Source organism: Mandrillus leucophaeus, unplaced genomic scaffold, assembly GCF_000951045.1.
Source record: "Mandrillus leucophaeus isolate KB7577 unplaced genomic scaffold, Mleu.le_1.0 Scaffold254, whole genome shotgun sequence".
NCBI classification, from domain to species: domain Eukaryota; kingdom Metazoa; phylum Chordata; class Mammalia; order Primates; family Cercopithecidae; genus Mandrillus; species Mandrillus leucophaeus.
The window spans coordinates 2,355,256-2,363,565 of record NW_012102632.1 but is presented as its reverse complement, the minus strand read 5'-3'; positions in this window follow the sequence as shown (position 1 = coordinate 2,363,565).

The following is an 8,310-nucleotide window of genomic DNA, read 5'->3' as shown; positions in this document are numbered from 1 at the left end:
TCCAGCCTTTCTGGTGGGTAGATTGTGGTTTTTATTTGCATTTCTCTGACGTGAAATTAGAACCTTTTAATATGCTTTTTGGCCAAAAAAAAAAAAAAAAAAACCCAAAACAAAAAAGCAACCATATGTGAGGGTTGATGTGCTAATTTAAAAATATTTCCACAAATAGGTTCAAGATGTTCCTTTCTCAGAACTTTAAAATTATTGATTCATTATTGTCTGAGATTTTAGCACGTAGTGTTACAGATGAAAAAAATCTTATTTTTCTTTCCATTGTTGGCAACAAATATATTATTTACTAGTCTGGAAGCTTATAGGATATAATCTTTATTTTTAATATCCAAAAATTTTACCAGGAGATTTTTAATGTGTGTGTTTTTGTGTGTCTTCTTTTCATTTGTTTTTTCTTCATCTGGTGGGCACTTTTTGTTTAAAAATTCAAGCAGAAGAAATGCTCAGAGAAACTTTTTCCCTTTTCCCCCCACTATTTCCTTGTGTCTGTCTTTCTGGTTTTATTATACAAATATACAGATAGTGAATCTTATGGATTTATCTTCCATATCTTATTTCTTTCTCTTATAGGTTGTTACTTTTCCCATCTCTCTGTCCTTGAGGAATTCCTCAAGTTGGTCTTTTAAATCAATAATTTCATTTTCAGCCATGTTTCGTGTTGCTACTCACTGCTTCTATGAATCTTTCTGTTTCATCCATTATGCTTTCAATTTCAAGGATTTTTTCCTTTCTTGCTCTCTTTTTCTGAAGTGGTATGCTATCACTCCATAAAATCAATCTTACTGAGCATACCAATTAGAATTTAATCTTTCCTTCCATTCCTTCATTGCCATTTTTAAGTTAGAGGCCATTTGTTCTAATTGCTCAGCTTGCTGAGATGCTGGTTATCCTTTTTTTTTTTTTTTTCTGTTCACGTTTATAAATGGAGGTGTAGATTCATTTATATTGGTAGCTGATGTGGGCGTTTCCAGCAACTGCCTTGTTGTTTATACCCTAGCTATCTTTTCCAAGAGCTTAAGGGTCCATGGGCAGGGTTTATCCGCAGCCCAGTGACTACAGGATGAAGCAATAGGTGGATTTTATTTCAGGGTGCTTGGGCTTGGGCCAGAAGCGAAAAGAGGAGGTTAACCTTTCTCTTCTCTCACTCCGTCAGGGTAAGGTGGGTAGCTCAAAGCTACTATGGAGGAAATCCCCAGTTGTCCAATTGTAGTCAGTAAAAAGAGAATGAGGTGAGTGCCTGAGCTGGTGGCTCCCTAATGGATTTAAAGCAGAGCTTTATGAACACTTTCTTTTGTTCTCAGGTCAACCTGCCTAAACCTGCTGTTGAGGTCTCAAGAGGGTCTTTTTGCTCGGTTGAAAAAATGTTATAGCAGAAAATAAGGAAGTAATTCCAATGAAGGTCAAAAAAAATTAGGACATGTTTCTTTTGTAAGAGTTTCCCTCCCACTCAGTATCTGCTGTAATGGCCCCAGGTTGTCCCTCCCTGATCTCTCTCTGGCCCTCCTGCTTGTGTTAGAAACCTCCCAGAACAAATGCTCTGCCTCATTTAGGAGACAGTCCACTCCTGAGGCCCTGTGGCAAACAGAGAGCCTTTCAGATGAAAAGAACACTCTCATGTTGAATTCTCCAGTTTTCCCGACTCCCCCACAGCTGGGCGATCCAGGGTCCCCTTGGCCTGACACTCTGACCCTGGCGGCCTTCTGCTGCTCTACTAGGGACAGCCATCCACTCCTCCCCTGACAAGGATCAACCTTTGACATGACAGTCAAGCCTTCAGCCATTGATTGTCAATCTGACCCCATCTGCTTTATATCTTCCCAAAATTCCTATACCTGTCTGCTGCATTGAGAATGCCCTGACTTGTTTTCCATGACTGCTACAGACTTTTGCATCTATTTTTTATTTCTTTGGTAATTTCAGTGGGATGTAAAGAGCAAAGAGAAGGAGGAGAGTAATCAATTCACCATTCTGAAATGCTGCCACATGAGCAGGAATCTTTCCCCATCTCTTTGCTCTTTGCCTATTAACTAGTCTTCTCTTCATATCTTATTCATAGGGATCATGGTTTATTGAGTTTTATTGAGTGCACATAGCAGATGCTGTTTAAAATTTACTTCTGTTTTGTGAAATACATCATTTTCTATAAGTTTCCTCTGACTCTTGAATTCTTGCATTTTTTTTCAAATGCTACAAAGAAAAGCAAATCAAGCAAACAACTGGTACACAAGTAGTGTGTTCACAGAACCTTTGACATTAAAAAAAAAATGCACCTCTGTTTCCTTTAACAGATTGAATGTCCTTTATAGGCACCCACCTCATTGAGTAGTGAAGGTAACTTACTAATATCACAGTCTTCCACACTTAAAAGTCTCTTTTCAGTTTAAATAGTCATCTAGTTTTCTCACTCAGGGTGATTTCAATGATAAACATGATTTATTTAGGTAAACATGCAGGCTGTCAGAATTCTGCCTGTTCTTCTTTCTCCTCTTCAAGTAGACATCTGGCTATATAAGGGCTTACTATAGAGTCATACTTTGGAGATATTGTGGGTTCTGTTCTAGACCACCACAATTAAGTGACTATTACAATAAAGTGATATTTTTGGTTTTCTAGTGCATATAAAAGGAAATTTTTGGTTTCCTAGTGCATATAAAAGTTATATGTACACTATATTGTAGTATATTAAGCTTGTAATAGCATTACATCTTAAAAAATACTTTATTGCTAAAAAATGCTACTAATCATCTGAGGCTTCAGGAAGTTGTAACATTTTTGCTGGTGGAGGGTCTTGCCTAGTTGTTGAAGGCTACTAACTAATCAGGGTGGTGGTTACTGGAGATTGGGTTAGCCGTGGCAATGTCTTCAAATAAGATGATGGTGAAGTTTGCCACATCAATGGACTCTTCCTTTTATGAAAGATTTCTCATAGCATGCAGTGCTGGTTTTTTGACAGCATTTTACCCATAGTAGAACTTCTTTAAAAATTAGAGTCAGTCCTCTCAAACTTGCTGCTGCTTTATCAATTAAGTGTATGTAATAATCTAAATCCTTGGGTGTCATTTCAACAAGGTTCACGTCTTCAAGGAACCACTTTCTTTGCTCATCCATAAAAGGCCACTCTTCATCTGTTCAAGTTTGATAATGAGATTGCAACAATTCAGTCATATCTTCAGGTTCTACTTCTAATTCTAGCTTTCTTGCTATTTCTACCACATCTGCGGTTACTTCCCCCACTGAGTCTTGAACTCCTGAAAGTCATCCATGAGGCTGGAATTAATCTCTTCCAAACTCCTGTCGGTGTTGGCACATTGACTTCCTTCCATGAATCATGAATGTTCTTAATGGCATCTAGAATGATAAATTCCTTGCAGAGGTTTTCAATTTACTTTGCCCAAATCCATCAGAAGAATCACAATCTATGGCAGCTAGAGTCTTACAAAATGTATTTCTTAAATAATGAGATGCGAAAGTTGTTCTCTTTCATATGGTAAGCATAAGCTGGGCCTATCCCAGGGCCCCACAGCTTCCTTCATGTTATGCTGGAAAGGGAGCTACTGGCCCATATTCTGAGCTCCTCACATTTAGCAGGGTACAGGTTCAGTATCCCTAATTTGAAGATTCAAATTCTGAAATGTTACAAAATCTGAAACTTTTTTTTTGTTGTTGTTGTTTTCGAGACGGAGTCTTGCTCTGTCACCCAGGCTGGAGTGTAGTGGCGCGATCTCGACTCACTGCAATCTCTGCCTCCTGGGTTCAAGCAATTCTCTCCCGAGTGGCTGGGATTACAGGCGCCCGCTGCCACGCCTGGCTAATTTTTGTATTTTTAGTAGAGACAGGGTTTCACCATCTTGGCCAGGCTGGTCTTGAACTCTTGACCTCGTGATCCACCCGCCTCGGCCTCCGAAAGTGCTGGGATTACAGGCGTGAGCCACCACACCGGGTTCAAAATCTGAAACTTTTTTTGAGTGCTGACATGATAGTCAAAGAAAAGGCTCATTGGAACATTTTGGATTTTCAGATTAGAGATGCTTAGGTAGTCAGTATAATGCAAACATTTCTTTTCTTTTTTTTTTTTATTGAGACAGGGTCTCACTCTGTTGCCCAACCTGGAGCGCAGTGGTGATCTCAGCTCACTGCAAGCTCCCCATCCCAGGTTCACGCTATCCTCCTGCCTCAGCCTCCCGAGTAGCTGGGACTACAGGCACCCGCCACCATGCCCGGCTAATTTTTTTGTATTTTTTTTTAGTAGAGACGGGGTTTCACTGTGTTAGCCAGGATGGTCTCGATCTCCTGACCTTGTGATCTGCCCACCTTGGCCTCCCAAAGTGCTGGGATTACAGTCGTGAGCCACCGTGCCCAGCCTAATGCAAACATTTCAAAATCTGAACACTCCTGGTCCCAAGCGCTTCAGATAAAGGACACTCCACCTATATTTCGAAAGCCCCTAAGGTGTACACGTTAGTTGACCTTGAGTTGGGTGAGGCTGGGAAACAAGATCCTGCCACCTGATATCCCCACTCTCCTGTCTCCTTTTTCTTTCCCACAAGACCCCCTCCCCTGCCAAACCTGGAAGGGACAGGTTTCAGGGTTTCTGGGTCTTTTACATCAATGTTTTATGTTCATTCTGGAACTGTGGTTGCTGGTCACACCAAGGTGAATACAGAGTTGGAGAATAAGTGTTAGGAAACCTCTAAAGCAATGTGACGCTGCAGTGTGTTTAAGTGTGTGATAGTGTACTCTCTCTTTGAGCAGGGCATAGGCCAGTTATGTGTGAGTCATACGCATTGAATGCTGAGTGCTGACCAGGCAAACCATGTTCAGGTCCGTGAAAGACTGGAAATTTAGGAAGAAAGCCAACAACAGGTCATTCACTGCAAATTCACGGCCTGGCCACCACAAGGGTTCATGTGTAGGCATCCATTCTTCCATTGAAACTCTATGATTTTGATATTCTGATGCAAATTAAAGGATGTAAAAATATCCTTCGTTCCTATGGCATTTTGGCTTTGAAAAGCAATATCGTCTTGACTAAAAAATTCTGATATGGTGCATGCTAGTCAAAAGCTGAATGAGCCATTCTTTCTTTTTGCATTCCTGGTATAGTGTGCTTTGGGCAACTAGGAAGAAGGTTAGCTGCACAAAAATACATTACATGGAGTTCTTAAAAAATCCCTTTTTAAATTGGTCTCAAACAAAGAGAGATCTATCCAGGTTGGAAAATGCTAAGTATTAAAATTCTCCTTTCACCTCAGGCTGGAAGGCCCTGTGTTGAAGTAAGGTAAGAGGAGCAATTAGGGTGACAGGATAAGCATCTGTAAGGATGGGCAGTAGGACTCCTGGTGGTGTTCAGAATTATTTGAATGACTTGGAACTAATGTTCTTTAATTAATAAAGCTTGATGAGTTACTTTCTAGATACTTTTATAGACATTCCCCAAATTAATTAATTAATTTCTAGAATGACTTTCTATAATTCTTAAGTTGGTAGGATTGTGTAAGGTAGAAAATCAATTCTGTTTCCAGATCCGCAGCAGTGGAATCATACAGTGCATCTTGCTGTGCAGGGAAGTGTGATGATGTGTCTCTAAATGATTCTTGGAAGGCAGGGGCGGTGTCTCCATTGATAAGGAGGAGTATTTTTAGTTCCTATTACTTCAGTATTCACAACCTCCCACAAACATAAGCACGCACTCACACACTTCTGTGCTGGGATTACAGATGTGAGCCACCATGCCTGGCCAGTCATACCCTTTTTTACTCCTGATGTTGGTAATATTCTTTCTCATTTGCTTCATCAGTTTATCAATCTTATTTATCTTTTAAAATAATTAGTTCTTAACTTTGTTGTATGATTTCTATTTCATAGATTTCCTTCCTTATCTTTATTATTTCCTTCCTTTGATTTTCTTTGGGTTTTGTTTGCTATTCTTTTTTTTAACCTTACTAAGTTGGAAGCTTACATCACTAATTTTAGACTTTTCTTCTTTTCTAACATATGCATTTGGAGCTATAAATGTTCCTCTTAGTAATGTTTTGGCTGTAAGCCACAAGCTCAAAGTATTTTCTAATTTACGTTGTGATTTATTCTTTGACTTATGGATATTTAAAAGTGTGTTGCTTAATTTGGCTGGGTGCAGTGGCTCATGCCTATAATCTCAGCACTCCAGGAGGTTGAGGCGGGTGGATCACCTGAAGTCAGGAGTTTGAGACTAGCCTGGCCAACATGATGAAACCCCATCTCTACTAAAAATACAAAAGTTAGCCGGGCACGGTGGCACACACCTGTAGTCCCAGCTACTCTGGAGGCTGAGGAAGGAGAATCGCTTGAACCCTGGAGGCAGAGGTTACAGTGAGCCCAGATGGTGCCACTGCACTCCATCCTGGGCCACAGAGCAAGATTCCATCTCAAAAAAAGAAAAAAAAACAGTGTGTTGCTTAATTTCCAAGCATTTAGAGATTTGTTTTTGGTGTGTGTGTCTTCTTGTTATTGCTATCTAGCTTAATTGTGCTCTGGAGCCTGATCACTACTTCTCTGTGCCTACCTCTCTCCAGGCTCACATGGGCAGTCTTTAAGATGGCTCAGTCCTGCACGGTCAAGCCCTCAGTGCTCCCTCATTATCTCATGCACCTTGCCCCATCCAAATCTAGGCTAGAAGAAGAGAAATTGAATGACTGAGCCTTGCCACCTTCTCTTTCTCTGTCTTTTATCATCATCCCTGCCATTTTTATCCTGCAATTAAAAAAAAAAAGAAAGAAAAAAAAAAAAAGAAAAAACTTCTCCTGTGTCAACTTCTTCCTGAATGCAGCTAATACCTCATTAAGGACATAAACATGGCTCTAAACCATGGGAGAAATTTATGAGCCAACTCCTCTAAATTGGTCCATGATATGCTAAATAAAGAAGGAAATAAGGGAGTTTGGAAAATTTCTTCTCTAGAAAATAGCTGGCTTGCAAGGCTATTATTCTGCTGCATAATCGTATTTTTGATTGTCAGGAATGAACTATTCCTGTGGCCTTTTTTTCTGCATGCCTCCTGTAACAGTCTAACCTCCTTCCAGGCAGAGTGTTGCCCAGGATGAACTAGGTTGAAAGTCACATACCCAGGAATGAGAAAGAGAAAAGCATACTCACTTTTATTTAAAAAATTTCCATCTTACAACAAGAGAAAAGTCTGGGCACATTGAGAATAGCAGCTGCTATCTGTGCATAATTTATATTTTGGAAGAGGTTTTTCCATTCACGGCGTTGTTTAAGCATGAACAATTGGGCTGTTACGGTTATGAGGCTAAGCAGGTTCACAAAGGTCCCAGTCTCACGTACTTGGATGACGTGGAGCTTCTGGGGCCACAGTGGGAACTGGCCATGGGGATCAGCCATGGTTCTGGTTGTGGTTGGAGAGAAAGACTAGGGATGGGTATAAGTGGAGTGAGGCTATAGGAGTAGGGGGTATCTGACTGTGACAAGCCCGGAATGCTGGCGACATGCAACTGCTCAATGGAGAGATGAGAGTTGTGAACCAGGCAGTGAGGATGTGCCATGTGGGAAATTATTCTGGACCAAAAGAGGTAACCCCTGGCTTCTGCATACCTCCCTGCCGCCAATCCTTTTGAATAACAGAGGAATGCTTACAGAGTCTCATGTATTTAGAGATATCCAGTTATCTTAGATCAGACCCATGGCCAAAGAAATGCTCAGGAAATCGAGCTCATGTTTCTAACCTGATTGTAATTTCATCAGTGGCCCCTGTGTAATTATTTCCCTTTTATTTTACTTAACACCACAAACAGCCTGTAATGAAATTTTTTTTTTGTTTTGTTTTTAATGGAGAGAATCAATCTTTCTTCTCCAAATAATGAAGCTGAGTAGAACACCATGCATGAGCAGCAGAGTCGTCCTGGCACAACTGCTGTTGCTCAAGGTGGTCTTTTTCTTCAAGCCCTTTAAAGCCCCAACAACAGCCTTAGGCCCAGGCCTCCCTGAACCTGTGCTGCTCTGTCTGTGCCCTGAAGCCCCCAGATAAAACTCTCCATCTCCCCAAAGCACCAGCAGGTAGTTTATCTTTCACAAGACAGTCAGGGAGACTCAGGTGTGTATGCCTTTGCAGTGATTTCCCATGACCATAGTTAAAATCCCAAAACCCTTCCCAAGTGAAAAACAGAAGCCGGACTACTTAAAGAATGTTCGTTGGAAATTCAGGTACTGGGCATAATGTCCAGGCTCAGGTTCTGGCTCCCTAACTACCAGCAGTGTGATATTAGACGAACAATGCAACTTCCTTTTTTTTTTTTTTTTTTTTTG